Below are 15,900 nucleotides of genomic sequence, written 5' to 3'. Positions count from 1 at the left end.
TATATTATCAATACCTCATTCAGAGTCACTTTTACATCCCAAGTCTTTTATTTAGCAGTAGCTGGAACTGAAAACATGTCAGACATTGCAATGGGGTGCAAGCCTTCTTGAAAGTTCGATTATGAAGAGTATAACATTTTTTGAACTAAATTTTCCTATTTTTTAAAACTCTTTTGTGGGCTCTCTTATACGTCATCGACACTCATGTGCTATATACTCTTGGGTGAATCCCAATGGCTGGCGAAGCATTTACACCTAGGTGGAGGTGGATGGCGATCGGCAGGCCTCTCCTCAAGGACGGTGTCCAATTCTGCTTGTGTGTGCGGTGGTGTAATCCATATCTGCAGGGAGGATGACCTTCACAGCGAGGAGCCTCCGAGGCTAATGCGACAGCCAGAGACACAGAGGAAGGAAACAGAAAGCGGCGACATATTTAGACATTTGCCTAGCTGGCGATCATTCAAGGGCAAAGTCGCCACAATTTCATGTGTTGTATTTTAGAAAAAAAAAAAACCTCTTGTTCGTTAACCTTTTGAGGATATATTTCACTGGAGAACCATGGTCTCCAGACTGCCAGATTCAGGATTTTCTGTCATGTGTTGAAGGTGGGAGGTTAGGCCAGTGTGATCTTGGTTAAGAGAGTAGTTGCTTATCAAATATTAATTGATCTTTGATGGAAGAGATCAAGAGGAAGCACTGTGTGACGCTGATTCAGCACTTGGCAGGTGCACTGAACTCATCGTTCTTTTTTTGATCTAATAAAACACAGCACAGATGCCGGTCCCTCATATCCTAAGCAGATTTGTGAAACAAGTGGATTTTAGAGAGTCAATTTTTCTAAAAGTTTCTGACTTCCTGCAGATAATTGGCATGAAATGCTCCTAAATGCTCTCAAACTGCTTTCATTAAATGTGTGCAAAACTAAATGGAAATTGAATAAAATATATTCTTGAATAAGTTAAATGACAAATTTACTATTTAATAACATATGTTTAGTTTCAGTAATTTAACCTAAATTTCTTGAAAATAAGGATTATTCACTTTTTATTGTTGTTAGCCTGATGAAAATATGAATATCCTAAATATTGTAAATAATACCCTAAATAATACAGTGCTTCCCACACATAGACTTAGGCAGGCCATCCATGTTTATTAACAATCGCCCAAGTGTATTTCGTGATGACATATGAATTATACTATTATCATCCTTTTACACTTTTTTTGCATTCGTCCAATAAAGCCAAACATTCGCGATCAATTAACCAGTGGAAAATCTCGCTCTGCACGTTCCCTACTGCTGCTTCTGTGTGCGCGAGAACCATCAGCACTCACTCAGACAATCTCACGTGCTGCGCCTTTTGTGCAAAAATGCATCCAACCGTAGTTTCTGAATCTCCTAAAATGTCGGGAATTCGGGTTTTACTTAAAGTTGCTGTTTTTTGTGTGCGTTTTTGCATCACCTTTTTCCCAGCAGAGCTGCAAGGAAAACATTAAATGATTAACAATTTAATAATTGACTCAGATTTACTGCCTGCAAAATATGTGTGCACCATTAAAATTGGCTAATCAGCTAATTTTGCCTCATTGAAATAATCTACTTTTTATTCTAGTAATAACTATCATTTTTATTAATATTGTCTCTTTTTATTTCTTTTTTGTTATTTGTTTCTCATTTGCTGTAGATTTTATTAATTTAATGATGGTAATATATTACACACTTTATCCATATCTAAAATGCTTTTGCAATACTATACTCTCAGAAATAAAGGTACTACAGCTGTCACTAGGGTGGTACTTTTTTAAAGGGTCTATATTGGTACCTCAAAAAGTATATATTAGTACCTATAACATTTAAAGGTACAGTTTTGTGCTGTTTAGGTACTAATATGTATCCTTGGGGTATTACTATGAACCTTTTAGGTACAAAAGTGTATCGTTTCAAAAGATACAACCCCAGTGTCAGAGTGAGAGTGTAAATGTCATGCCAATAAAGCAATATTAAACAATATATCACATTATTTTATTAAAGCAATATATCACATTATTAAAGCAATATATGCAAGTATATTTCAAACCTGTGGAAAGCACTGTAATAATTATTTAAATATCCTATATTGTATTTGTATTGATCGATTTCATCATTATGAGAAAGTGAGACAGGGATTTTGAAAAAGGATGTCAAAAAAACTTTGCTTTAATCCTAAAATGGTATAAATTGAAATAAACAGTTACAGTAGACTAATATGCATGTTAAATTGGAATAAATTGGAATGATTATTATGTTTTTTTATACACAAATACAAAGAAATGTAACACTGTAATTTATATAATAACATATGGATTTAATCATACACATATAACTTTTGTAGGAATAGTAATAAATATTCTGAATATGCATGTAATGGGATTATTCTGTATATATTGTTATTCTGTATATAATATTGTTTCATTATTTTATCACATATGAATGCACACACTTTTGCAATGAATCTTACAGCTGCACAACATAAATCTTAAGTTCAACAGTATTTGCTTTTCCTATTATCATGTCTTTGTTTGGAAGCAGGAGCATCACTAATGCTGCCTTTTGGAGAAACATCAGTGTGTGATGCTTCTGTTCTCCACCTGCAGATCACAAAACCACTGACCTCTAAAAGTGCTTCTTTTCAAACGCTATTGACCGGCCATCTATTCTCTCCATCCAATTTCTCTTTTTAATTTCTTTTACCATCTATCTTTTTTCCGTCGCCCCCTCTATTTTTTGTCAGAAACAATCAGTGGATTTTCCAGCTGACTGCCCTGCTCTGCCGCAGTCACAGACACGGAGGGGGAAAAAAAACACACACGTGAAGGGGGACAAATGGAAAAGCTGAAGACCCCCATGATGTGAGAAATGTGTTTGAAAGATGCGTCATATCAGCGTCATACAGCGAGAGCTAAAAGCTTCGCGGAGCTGCATTCCTGTACATGCAGTCCTTCTCCAGTCTGTCTCTTTCAGCTATTTCTCTCCCCCTGAGAAAAAGAAAATACGCATCCCGAATTCTGACACCGTGCAGCACAGTCCAGCCGGGGAGACCTTCTCCGAGGTGCATTAAATTATATGTGCGTGTCCTTTGCTGCCGAGAGATGGGATGCAGCCTTAAATAGCAGCAGAGAGAGACAGACTGAGGAGGAGACTGATAAAGAGAAAGCAAAATCAACATGCGGGAGGATTGAGATAAAAGAGAGGAGAGCGGAAAAACAGAACAGAGACAGATTTATGAGTCTGTGACAAATAAGGATGTCTGAAGTGTCTAGCAGAGGAAACGTTTTTAAAATGTAAAACTTAATATTTTTAATATGTGACCATGGACCACAAAACCAGTCATAACTGTACGTTTGTAGAGATTAATACATCACATGAATGCTGAATAAATAAGGTTTCCATTGATGCATTCTTTGTTTGGATAAAACAATATTTGGCAGAGATTAAAGTATATGAAATTCTGGATTATGCATATATTCCTAATTAAAAATTAGGTTTTGATACATTTACAATAGAAGAAAATATATTCACGCAACTTGATCTTTGTAATGATTTTTGGCCTAAAAGAAAAATAAACCAATAATACATGTGAAACAAGACTTTGTGGTCCAGGGTTACAAATTAATATTAGACTTTTTGCAAATTTAAGTTTTTTTGGGGTTTTTTTTATCAGATAAACCAATTACTTATTGATCATATTATATAAAATGTTTTTTTTTTTTGCTTAATTTTTCATTTTATTATTTTTTTGTCTTTATCTATTTACTTACAGTACACTCACTGGCCACTTTATTAGGTCCACCTGTTCAACTGCTCATAACGCAAATTTCTAATCAGCCAATCACATGGCAGCAACTCAATGCATTTAGGCATGAAGACATGGTCAAGACGATCTGCTGCAGTTCAAACTGAGCATCAGAGTAGAAATGAATGGTGATTCAAGTGACTTTGAACATGGCATGGTTGTTGATGGAGTATATGGAGATAATGCTGATCTTCTGGGATTTTCACGCACAACCATCTCTATGGTTTACAGAGATTGGTCCGAAAAAGAGAAAATATCCAGTGAGCGGATGTTCTGTGAGCACAGATGCCTTGTTGATGCCAGAGGTGAGAGCATTCTGGTTAGACTGGTTAGAGCTGATATAAAGGCAACAGCAGGGGTATGCAGGAGAGCATCTCTGAAAGCACAACACGTCCAACCTTGAGGCAGATGGGCTAAAGCAGCAGAAGACCACACCGGGTGCCACTTCTGTCAGCTAAGAACAGGAATCTGAAGCTACATCACAGGTTCTCCAAAATTCGACAATAGAAGATTGGAAAAATGTTGCCAGGGGGGTATTCCAGAAAGCTGGGTTAACTTACCATCTGCTAAAACCTAAACTCTCGGTTGATTTACCCAAAACCTGCTTACCGCGATTATGTTGGTTCCAAAACAGGTGACAAGAGTTAGTTAAATCAACCTCCTGAATATAACCGCGGGTTAATGCGCGTGCACGGCACACACCTTAAGGCATTTTCAGTAGATCGCCGAATTCACGAGTCACCATAGAAAGTCACGGTAAGAAAAAAAGGTCAACGCACTTTACAGAGGCGAAGCTGGAGGTTTTAAACACAGAGATTACACATCTGCTTCAACGAAGGAAAGAAATATAGAATAAGAAATAGATAAGAAAATAAAAAATAAATAATAAGAAAATTTATTAGTTCATTAAATTACACATGCTACCCTCCATTTTATTGTAATGATAAATTAAACTACTCTTTAACATCCTTTTTGAGTATGTTGTGTAACCATTCATGCATTTAATTTTCCTTCCATTAATTTCTTAAGGCCACAAAATGTGTATTGACTAATAAGGCTTATAGAATTGTAATCTTTCTGGAGCTAGAACTCTGTCCAAAGTCATTAAACACAGAAACATTATCATAAAAGGTAATATTTAATTACTGGAGCTCTTTATTTAACACTCTAGAATATTCTTTCTGACATGCAGCTAATAGAAAGAGGCCTGTCTAACTGCTGTGTCCTATAATAAAGGCTCATCAGTGGTTGAGTTTTTGACTTAAACCACACACTCTGTCACTGTTGTAAGTGATTGTTGTCAGATAGCTTTAGGTTCTTTTTATTTTGCATGCAGACGAAGTTCCTTCTGCCTCAACTAACAAGCAGTGTCAGAATTTTCTGCACTTTTCCATATTTGAATATTACTCTTGGATCACAAAATCTTTTATCTACATATTTAAATTCTAAAGTAGCTGTATAAGGTCCATCTTCAAAGATAAATAAAGTCACATGAGCATCAACTTAAGGTGAGAAATGTATATGAAAAATATGTTACATGTTGAAAGGTGCATGTATAAAGCAGTGTACAAAATCATTCATTTTATTTCAGGAAATGAAGAAATGAACAGATCAAAATATTTGATTAAACAGTTTTTTGACTAATTATATTTTTTAGCACTCTTCCATCTGTTTTGTCTGCTTGGGTCACTGAGATTTCCTCTGGGTCAGGCTGCAGGTACGTGTCATCGTATAAGGCAGAAAAGGGTATCTTTTGTCCTCCAGCAAGTAACAATGTAGTGCCCAGTAATGATTCTATTTTATAATACAAATATAATAAAAATAAACATTGTGTTAAGCAACATTTGCTTTATAGTTTTTTTTTTACTATATTTGTGTTATACACTTGAATCATTACTTCCTGAAAATCAGCCATTTAGCCTCAACATAGTGATGAGGTGGGGTGTGTGATGAGCTGGTAAGTGGAAGCAGTAATGAGTTTAATAGTTGAAACACCAAAAGATTAAGGATAGAAAATTAAGTTGTACCTGCACACTTATACTTTGGACAAATTTATATTATCAGTGTCCTTTAGTGACTGAAGGAGCTTTAAAATTGGCTGCAATTAATGCACACAATAGCATTTAGAAACCCTGAAAAAAATATTATATTAAAAAATGTAGGTGTGTGTGCGTGAATGTATATATAAGAACGACGTCCTACATCTTAAATTAAAGATATATTTTCCTACAAAAGACAAAGCTGCCACTTATAATATTATACAGAAAAATGTGATGGTGCAGAAGGAGAGAAAAAACACAAGATCTGTAAGTAAGATTCGAACTCGCGCCGTTGTGCGCTCCGTTGTTCTTTATCGACGCACTGTCCACTACGCTATTCCCGTGCTCTGAATCATCTGTGTAATGATACGCAGTAATGTATGACCAAGGAACTATACAAAAGTGTAAAAAACAGTTCAGTGCCAGGCATACTGTACAGGTGGTCCTACTGCCACATTGTACAGTTGGCTAAATTGCCCTGACGCGAATACAAAGAGCTGCACCGAATGTTTTTTATGGTAAGCGCAGACCCGCGGTTTGTCACATTTGATTTCAAAAAGGTTTGTTAAATACATTAACATTATGAATTTGGTTATGAAAAAAACTAAGCACTTATAACCCTCTCACAACGAAAAAAACTTGTATCTGTGTGTCCACATCCATAAATATTCTCATCAAAAGAGCACGCAATGCTCAGTAAACTCTCTGAAACAGACAAACTCTGGAACATAGCAACTTACTCTCTGAACATAACCTGCTCCGGAGCAGGTTATCTTCAGAGAGTAAGTTGCTATGGCTACTTAACATACCCAGAAGTTACCTCCGATTTTGGAACCAAAGTTGAGGTTATCCACCTACTTACCCGTGTATGTCACATAACCTGCTTTCTGGAACAGCCCCCTGATCTTACGAGTCTCGATTTCTACGTTTGAATAGTAGGGTCAGAATTTGGCATGAAAGCATGAATCCATCCTGCCTTGTAGCAATGATTCAGGCAGGGGTGGTGGTGTAACGGTGTGGGGGATATTTTTTTGGCACACTTTGGGCTCATTAGTACCAATTGAGCATCGTGTCAACGCCACAGCCAACCTGAGTATTGTTGCTGACCATGTCAATCCCTTTATGACCACAGTGTGCCCGAATTCTGATGGCTACTTCCAGCAGGATGACACACCATGTCATAAAGCGCAAATCACCTCAGACTGGTTTCTTAAACATGACAATGAGTTCATTGCACTTAAATGGCCTCCACTGTCAGCAGATCTCGATCCAATAGAGCACCTTTGGGATGTGGTGGAACAGGAGATTTGCACCTGACAAATCTGCAGCAACTGTGTGATGCGATCATGCTAATGTGGACCACAATCTCTGAAGAATATTTCCAGTTGAATCTATGCCTCAAAGGATTAAAACAGTTCTAAAGGCAAAAGGGGGTCCAATCCAACAAATACTAGTTTGTCTAGTGTACTTAATAAAGTGGTCGGAGAGTGTATAAATAATTTACTGCAGCCAAATATATATATATATATATATATATATATATATATATATATATATATATATATATATATATTTGATAATAGCTCCTTTAAACTTCTCAAAGTAGCTACACTAAGGGCATTATTAAAATCTTTAAAAAAAAGTTGTAATAAAGAGATCAAAGGTTTTTATTCTTAATGCAGAATTATTAATGCTAAACTACTTAACAGATCTCTACCGAATAAAATAAATCAGAACCACACCGTTTACCCAAACACTTAATAATCAAAATCAGGATAAATAGAGCAAAAACAAGCGCACCGCATTTGTTTCCACTTCCATACCTTGTTGCTGGAGTCCTGGAAGAATCCTGCCATTATTCTGGATCAGCGGCCATGTTGCCCACATATGTCAGCGGTGGCCAGAGGTGCACATCAATATTCATTGAATCAGAAACTCTGACTTGTCCTGTTTGTTCCAGTCGGGCTGAGAAGGGAATTACCACATGGCTATTTGTAGCTGATAAACTGGCCCTTTAGATGGGTTAATTGATCGGGATGGAGGCGATTTCTAAGCAACTGTAACAGTGATAGATCTGAATGCTTAATACAAATGCACGGCCATTTAAAAGAGGAGACTGATCTTTTCATTTGTAGTCGGAAGCCATTATGGCCAGAGTTACTGGGGACTTCATGGAGTCTGTAGTCTGTTGTTGTGTCAGCCAACGCAAGACTGATCACATATACAGATCAATTTAATGGTCCACATGATAGAATCGAGCGCAAGATTTCCACAAATGGCTTTGTCTTTAGTGTCCTTCACGCTGCAGGTGGAAAACAGAGCAGATCAAGATTTTCAAACCAGTTTAAGCTGAGAGTTTTTTAGGTTCCTGCAATTTCTAGTGCTGGCAGCCGGTATTCGTTTTTGCTATGAAAAACGTGGTGATTTTCTCTTAATTGCGAAGAAAAATTGATTTCATGGCTGTGTGAGAGTGGGCAGAGGAGATAAGGAGAAACAGTAAACACAGTGTCTTCTTTGCTCAGTATATTTGATACAGTCCACCGAACCCTTAAAGGGACAGTACATCACATCTAAAAAATGACACTTTTTCCATGTCATTTCAAACTTGTACTTGACTTGTTTTTATTGGTGCTAACTTGGACACTTGGTTGTATTTATTTTATTTGTATTAATTATTATTTCCATTTGTACATTTTCTTTTTTTTTTACTTTTAACATTTAGGATTATTTGTATTTTTAAAACTGCATTCATCTAAAATAATTTTTAAAAACAATTTTAAAGTATTTATTAACCATTTATCAATGTGTTAGTTTGTTTGTTTAAATATATTTTTTGTTGGTTGGTTTTATTGTAGTTTTCATTTTTATGTTTATTTGTATTCAGTTTTACTTGTATTTGAATTTATTTAATTCCTCTTTTATTTTATTGTATTTATTTAGCTTACATTTCCTTTTCCCCATTTTATTTGATTTCTTTTTACATTTTATTTATCATTTACTAAATGGTTTATATGTATATTTATATATTTTTATTGATTTTATCAAATTGACTATTGTTTTTATGATAGTATTTATTTATTTATTTTGAATCTTTTATTTCATTTAAATGTTTTCATTATTATTATAATTTTTATTTTAATATCATAAAACAACAGAAGAAATTCAAACAGCTTGGGTGAATTATACCATCAATAATCACCAACTAACCTTTAATTTAAAGTGCAGTAGGTGATCTGCCAAAATGCTAACCGGTTAGCACAAAATCTTTGAAACACAGTGCCACCCCTGCCATCCAAAGCCACACCTCCTGAAATGGCGAACACATGGAACTTAAAGATTACAGCAGACAACCCACGAATTCATGTAATTCGCCAATTAGAAAACTTTATAGTACTTTATAGTACTACAATTCCCAACGAAAAACTGTATTATTTCCAGCATGTTTTCAGTTATGTAGTTAGCATGACATATGTGCAATATGTCATGCTTAGTAGTTTGCTTAGTAGTTTGCTGGCAGCGTGCAGGAATTACACTTATTTCTAAGCCATACTTACATGCTATTCCAGACCGAATATTCAAAGTATTATGGTAAACAATAAAGCGAGAGCGTCACAGGTTGTCAAAAATGCATCAATGTGAATATAAAACCAACTTCACCTCAGTAAAGTAGACTATGCGGAAAAGCGCTACTTACAGATGTTTTGTTGTTAAACTGAATATAAATCTACATTATCGATGATGTAAAAGGTCCCTTTTGAAACTGAAAATAGTTAAATCGATCTTTTGCCGGAAGATTTCAGTGGCTGAACGACACTTCTGTGTATATAATCCATTCATAAAACAACAAAATCTACAAAAGCATCAGCATGACTAAATTAGTTTTAAAACAAAACATTACCTGTCTAACAGCAATACTGCAGATGTGGTGTCATTCTTCCTACAGCGTGCAAAACTAAGTCCAATATTGATTCTTATACCTTATACAGAATATAAAAATACATATAAATATATTTGGATCATTTACTTTAATCATTAGTTTTGGAATGTGAAGAGACTTTCAATCAGCACAACAAGAAATGTTTCTGAAGACAATCACCTACTGCATCTTAAGGTGTGGTGACTTAATACAACTGAATGAATGAATGAATGACTGACTGAAGAGTAAAGAAATGTAGGCACGTCTACAAAGGTTACAGCAATTGTGACCACAGCGGCATGAATTATGCATTTGAGCCAGCGAACAGAAAACAATCTCTGTATGTCTCAGAGAAGTCGCAGTCTTATCTAAATGCACCATCTTAATGCCTGATGAGCTATGCAAAAGCTTTCATCTGCAAACGGCTTTTTCTCCCTCAATGAAACCGAGACCAACTCCTCAAGCAATAACACCAGATGACATATGAGACATTAGGCCACTTCCAGTCCCAGAGTTCCCTTCGAACCCCCATTCAAGACATTTACAGATTGTGTCATCGTGACAGCTCAAATGCCATCTGTCTTTGATGGGACAGAAAACAACACTGCAGGTTTTATTTCATCCAGAGTTTGTATCTCCTTTCGCTTCTTCTTTTGAGCTGTGAGGAGTAACGTCGGAGTCACAGAAGCGTTGCAAATGTGCCTACAGGTGCACAAGCAGCCCATCATTGGACGCTTTCCTCTTCCCCGTCTCTCAGTCTCTCCTGGGTAAGCTGGAGATTGGGGTTAATGTATACACTGCGTCACATGCTTCACACTGCCAGTTTATCTCCGAAGCTTTGGAGGAAAAAAGGGAGGTTTTAAAATAGAGAGAAGAAAAGCAGAGGAATGAGGAGAGGGGTGGGTGATTTGAGATGCACAGCACGTGAAGGCCAGATAACCATCTTCTCTGCAGCCCTTCTTCAGCCTGCTGTTTGCTCAATCATCATTTACTGCAGAGAAAGAGAGAGAGAAAGAGAGGGGGGAGTTCGTTGATGCAGGAAGGAGGAAGTAAAGGAGTTTGAAAGAAAAGAGTGACGGGGGAGAATCGCTCTAGATACAAAAGCATGCAGTGAATGGTACTGCAGTGATGATGCACCAGTGTCTGTGAGGTATACAGTATGAAAGGACAACAGCAATGTCACAGCTTTGAATTACATTGTTCAGTACATTGTTCAGATCTTGTGTTCAACCTAGCTTTATTGTAATAATATTTACTACCCTAAGGCGGGTGCACGCTGAAACCCTTTGTTAGTACACTGTAAAAAGTATTTCCGTATTTTGTTATTTGCAAATGTTTTCTGTTTATTTACGGTTGTGAACTGCATTATGGGATGTTGATCTCGGGTCTGTCCACTTTCGATTATGAAATTTCAACTCTACAGTTTAACAAAGTGGCTTTTATTGACATTTAATATAGTTTGAAATAAAATAGTGTATAAGAAATAATAGATAACACTTAGGTCACAATTCAAGGTATTAACAAACAATTAACAAACATCACTGGCTTAATAAACCACTAATTAGCTGTTTAACAATAGTTCTTAAGGTAGAAGTTGGATTAAGGTTTTGGGTAGGATTAGGGATGCAGAATTAGATCATACTTTATTACTACTTATGAACAGTTAATAACTTAATAATAGGCAGGTAATAAGCCAGTTAATAGCATGAATTGTGATCTAAGCTAAAGTGTTACCAAATAATAAATAGAGAAATTAGTCTGTAGTAACATAAAATGTATTGGCAGTTTATTACAAGGTTTTTGTACCATAATATACAACACCAAATCCAGACAATATATCACTTTAAACTACTAAAAATGTCAATAAAAATAAACTTTTTAAGATTAAAAGTTGTCGAACGAAAGATCAAGGTGCTATTATAAAAAATAAAAAATAAAAACATGAATCACAAAATACGGAAAGCTGCTAATTTACGGTTAGTGTATGATTGTTCAAGTGAATTCATTTAAGATTTTGATTTAATAATGCCATCTTTTCTTCACCTTTGACTTCTTTACACATTTTGGGTGTAGTCTTTCTCCAGTTTGATGACATAATGTTTCCTATCGAACCCAAACTATGGTAAATTTGACCAGTTCTCTAGCCACACAACTAGCTGGCCTTTCAACCCAAATTATCTTGGATGTGACTCAATGTGGAGATTATTCCCCTGTATAGTACTGAACTGCCAAACATTTCCAGCTTCAGTGGTGAACTGGATGCCCACTGAGATACTCAGGAATATCTAGTCCCCGAGTTCCTTTGTTTTTCCCAGTCTTTTTGGGAGACTTCAGTGAGTAAGATAAGTTTACATGGAGTTGCATTCAGTTAAAATCAATTAAAATTAAAATGCTCAATCTGAATGAAATTGTAATTGATTTGAGATGGGTGTGATACACCTTTTCATAATAGCTAAAATATTTTGAGCCAGATAATGAAGCGACACTCATTTTGATTTAGAATCACTAATAATTACAATAATAATAATAATAACTAATAATATTATTATTAATAATAATAATATAGTTCACCTACTGTAGTTGCACACGCCAAACATCCCTAAACCAATGACTGGTGTGTGACGATTCATTTGAAAAGGTTGATTTACATTCCAGGTCACAAAATCGCAGCAATACTACCTGCTTCAGCCTTACTACAGTATAGACCTTCATAAGCATGCTACTGCTTTTCTGAGAAGTGAGGGGAATTAGGATGCTCATGCAGCCACCAAAAATCTCAGCTTCCCATGGCTGTGTCAATCTTTTCCCCAGCCTAACCTTGCTTTTCAGCCTACAAATTCATGCTGTTGCTTGGTCAAGAGCAAAGCTTTTCCATGAAAAAAGTGCACATACGAAATGAAGATGGGAGACTAGGAATGAAAATTGCTTAGCAGCCTTGTTAGTAAAAAATCTGTATCTGGACTTGCACAAAATGTAAATAAGTGACACTGTATTTCAACATAATGAGAAATACATGAGAAAAAAAAATATATTTCTTAAAGGCATAGTTCATCCAGAAATGAAAATGTACTCACAATTTTTTCCTCAGGAGGTTTAAAATTTCACTTCACTTCATTTCACTTTTCACTTCAAAATCCAATTGGATTTTGTTCAGTCTTGGTGAGCAAAATAGACTTTGAAAAGCATTATTAAAAAGTCCTTACCTACTCTGAACCTTTAACCAGAAATTAATAATTGCAACATACGCTCATTCTGAAAATGTAGCCCAATATACAGTAAGTTGCTGGAGATCGCACAGCTACGTATGGCTGCATTTCATCTTTAAAATGAACACTATGGGGTGGTATGATGCCAATCCTTTTCTCGCTTACCAGCTGACCGCTTACCCACATATGGACGCTTTTCCGATGTTACCTGTTTTTCTGGTTAGCTTGCCATGTACGTCTGCAGACTTGAGAAACGGTGACAAATAATCCCAGAAAGCAGGTATGACAAAAACAAAAGCAAAATATAAAATAAACAAGTAAATAACATGGTGAGAATGTAATAAAATCTGAAAACGTGGAAAAAATGAGGCGAGGGCTTTTCTTTTTCTGGATGGCTTTTCAAAACACTGTGGTTAAGTTTAGGGAAGGGGGTGGGCGGGTCAATTAGTGCTTTTTAAAATACTATTGGTTAAGTTTAGGAAAGTGAAGGGAAGGGGGGGGGGTATATTGGTCAGTCAGTCAGTTAGCTAGTCAGTCGACAGCGGCCTCTGGTGGATTTACGTGAGAACAGCAGACACGACAGGGTCTTGGGACAGAAATTTGAGATTAAAAACTGCAAAAAAAAAAAACAAAAAAAAAAAACACATAGCTCCTGTGATGTATTTTGCTTTCTCCAGAAATGTATATGGGGGTACGTAATCAGAATGAGCCTGGGTTGAACAATTTATACTTTTTAAATCTAACCTGTTTATAATAGTTCTGTTTGAAACAACTATATATTACGGTTACCTAAAAAAAGTTTTACTCTTCTTTTTGTGTAGCTTGACTGTTGTTGAACTCTGAAGCCTGTCAAGCTTCAAGCTCCTCAAACTTTAAAGCAGCTCCACAAACCCTTGTACGTTGCGCTCTGTTGGGTTCAGTTTCTGCAGTTGCTCTCCATTCTCATGCCACATGTAACCTTTCTGCTGTCCGCTTAGCCTTTCTGTTCAACCGCCCACCTGAGTGTATGCGTGCACGCAAGGAGAAATCTTGCGCAGTGTTGTGTAATAGTCTAAAACACAGTCTAACAGTGCACAAAATACAGCCCTCATCCCAGAAGACTTCTCCCGGTGGAGCTGATAGAAGAGCAGATCCGCCGCCCCCTCCAAAAACTCACAACAGCTCCAGAAAATTCCAAACCTCTCATCCTGCTCCTTCGAACTGTGAGCGAGTGTGTGTCTCCAGTGCAATTACTCAGATGATATCAGCTGTCAGTCAGCAGCTCAAAGATGAAGCCGGGCTCTTTTACATGATAATGGGATGCCACATTCAATCAGGCCTTTGTGTGGCAAAGAGGGGGCAGTTGACTCATTAAAAAATGCAACACAATAGCAATGAAAAAAGCAGCATCAGCAAATTTCCACTTTTACGCTACCGTTGAGCTCTCATGGCACACCTTTATGGCTGATTTGTTTCTTTTCTGTATTACTGGTGTTACAAGGTTGAGGAGGAAACAAGAGAGGAAGGACGCTAAATGTTTTTAAAAACAAATGAAATGATAATGACTGTGAAGTAGAGGAAGAGAAATGTGAAAAATAAAATCAAGGAGAGGTGAGAAAAAGGAGAGGAAGAAATTTGTAAAAAGTTGAACAAAGTACAGGAACAAACTAATGAAAAAAGAGAAAAACAGGAAGACACAATGATGTAAAAAGGAGCAGAGGGACAAGAGGAAGCAAAATTAGGTAACACTTTATAATAACTGTACACTATGAATCATTTATTAAGCATTAGCAAAAAGTGAATTCCTCATTAGTTAAGCAATAACATTACATTATAAGACAAGCAGTTTACAAGTGCAAGTATAATGTGCTTCATGATTGTATTTTCATACTTCTTTAATGAATAATTCTTCATTACTAAACGAAGTATTGCATTATTCACAAATCATGTTTTCTTTTTCTGGATGGCTTTTCAAAACACTGCGGTTGGGTTTAGGGAAGTGGGTGGACGGGTCAATTGGTGTTTTTTTAAATTATATTGGTTGGATTTAGGGAAGGAGGTGAGTGGGGGGATCGGTTGGTTGGTCAGTAAGTCATTTACAGTAGTTAGTCAACAGCTGCCTCTGGTGGATTTACTGAAAATAGCAGGCGCAAATGGCACTCGAGGCAGAGATATTGAGATTTAAAAAAAAGATATTTTAGATCTGAAAAAAAAAAAAAGTAGCTTCTGGGATGTACTTTGCTCCCTCCAGAAATTTATATGGAGGTACGTAATCGGAATAAGCCTGGTTTGAACAAAACGGTAAAAAATATAGAAGAGGTGAAAATCAATAACAGTAAAAAGGAAAGGAAAATAAAATAAAGCAGAGCCTGAAATCAAACAATGGAGGAGATTAACAGAGAAAAACTCAAACTAAAAGACATTAGAGGACACAGCGTGGAGCTGCAGTACGTCAGTGGGCCTGCTTTCTCCTCCTCTTTCGTCATACCACTCCCTCATCTCGCATTCAGTCTGCAAGGTCAGCCCTGGTCTTTATGTAAGGAGACTGTCAGTGCACATTTGTTGGACGTAAGCATGTGAAAGAAGGGGTCATGAAAAACCAAACATGCAGTGCACACTCAAGGTTAAATGGGGATTAGACCCTCCAGGAGCAGTGAATGTGTTTTCTAGAGCTTGACAAGTAGCCTAAGGAAGACTTATTAATAGCTGGTTCTCGCCGTTCAGTGTGCAGAATGTTACATGAACGTTTCCTTCTGAGAATCCAATTGTTCTGCAGTCAGTTATATTATGTGACAGTTTTCAGGGGAAACTGATGTGAAAGTGTGAGATTCATAGAAGCAGGTCAGGATTCCCCTCTCTGTGTCTCTTCCTCTGCCTCTTCTTTCACACGCTGCCTTTGGGACCTTTACGTTCAAAGAGAATATGTTTTC

The 15,900-nt window shown here is 36.5% G+C and overlaps 1 protein-coding gene and 1 long non-coding RNA gene across 3 annotated transcripts in view; one reads left to right on the top strand and one right to left on the bottom strand.

The window, feature by feature from the left end:
• The window catches only part of znf385a (zinc finger protein 385A), a 142,130-nt gene that overhangs the window by 43,411 nt on the left and 82,819 nt on the right, over window positions 1-15,900 (top strand). The window lies entirely within an intron of this gene.
• LOC141380508 (uncharacterized) lies at window positions 33-9,729 on the bottom strand. The gene is made up of 4 exons (XR_012398574.1): window positions 9,564-9,729; window positions 9,077-9,176; window positions 7,693-7,834; window positions 33-381 (listed from the first exon to the last, which is right to left on the bottom strand). It is a non-coding gene; the product is annotated as an uncharacterized lncRNA (long non-coding RNA).

The sequence above is a fragment of the Danio rerio genome, chromosome 23 (assembly GCF_049306965.1).
Source record: "Danio rerio strain Tuebingen ecotype United States chromosome 23, GRCz12tu, whole genome shotgun sequence".
Taxonomy (NCBI): domain Eukaryota; kingdom Metazoa; phylum Chordata; class Actinopteri; order Cypriniformes; family Danionidae; genus Danio; species Danio rerio.
Note: the sequence above shows the minus strand (reverse complement) of the source record. Positions and strands in the feature narration are given on the sequence as shown.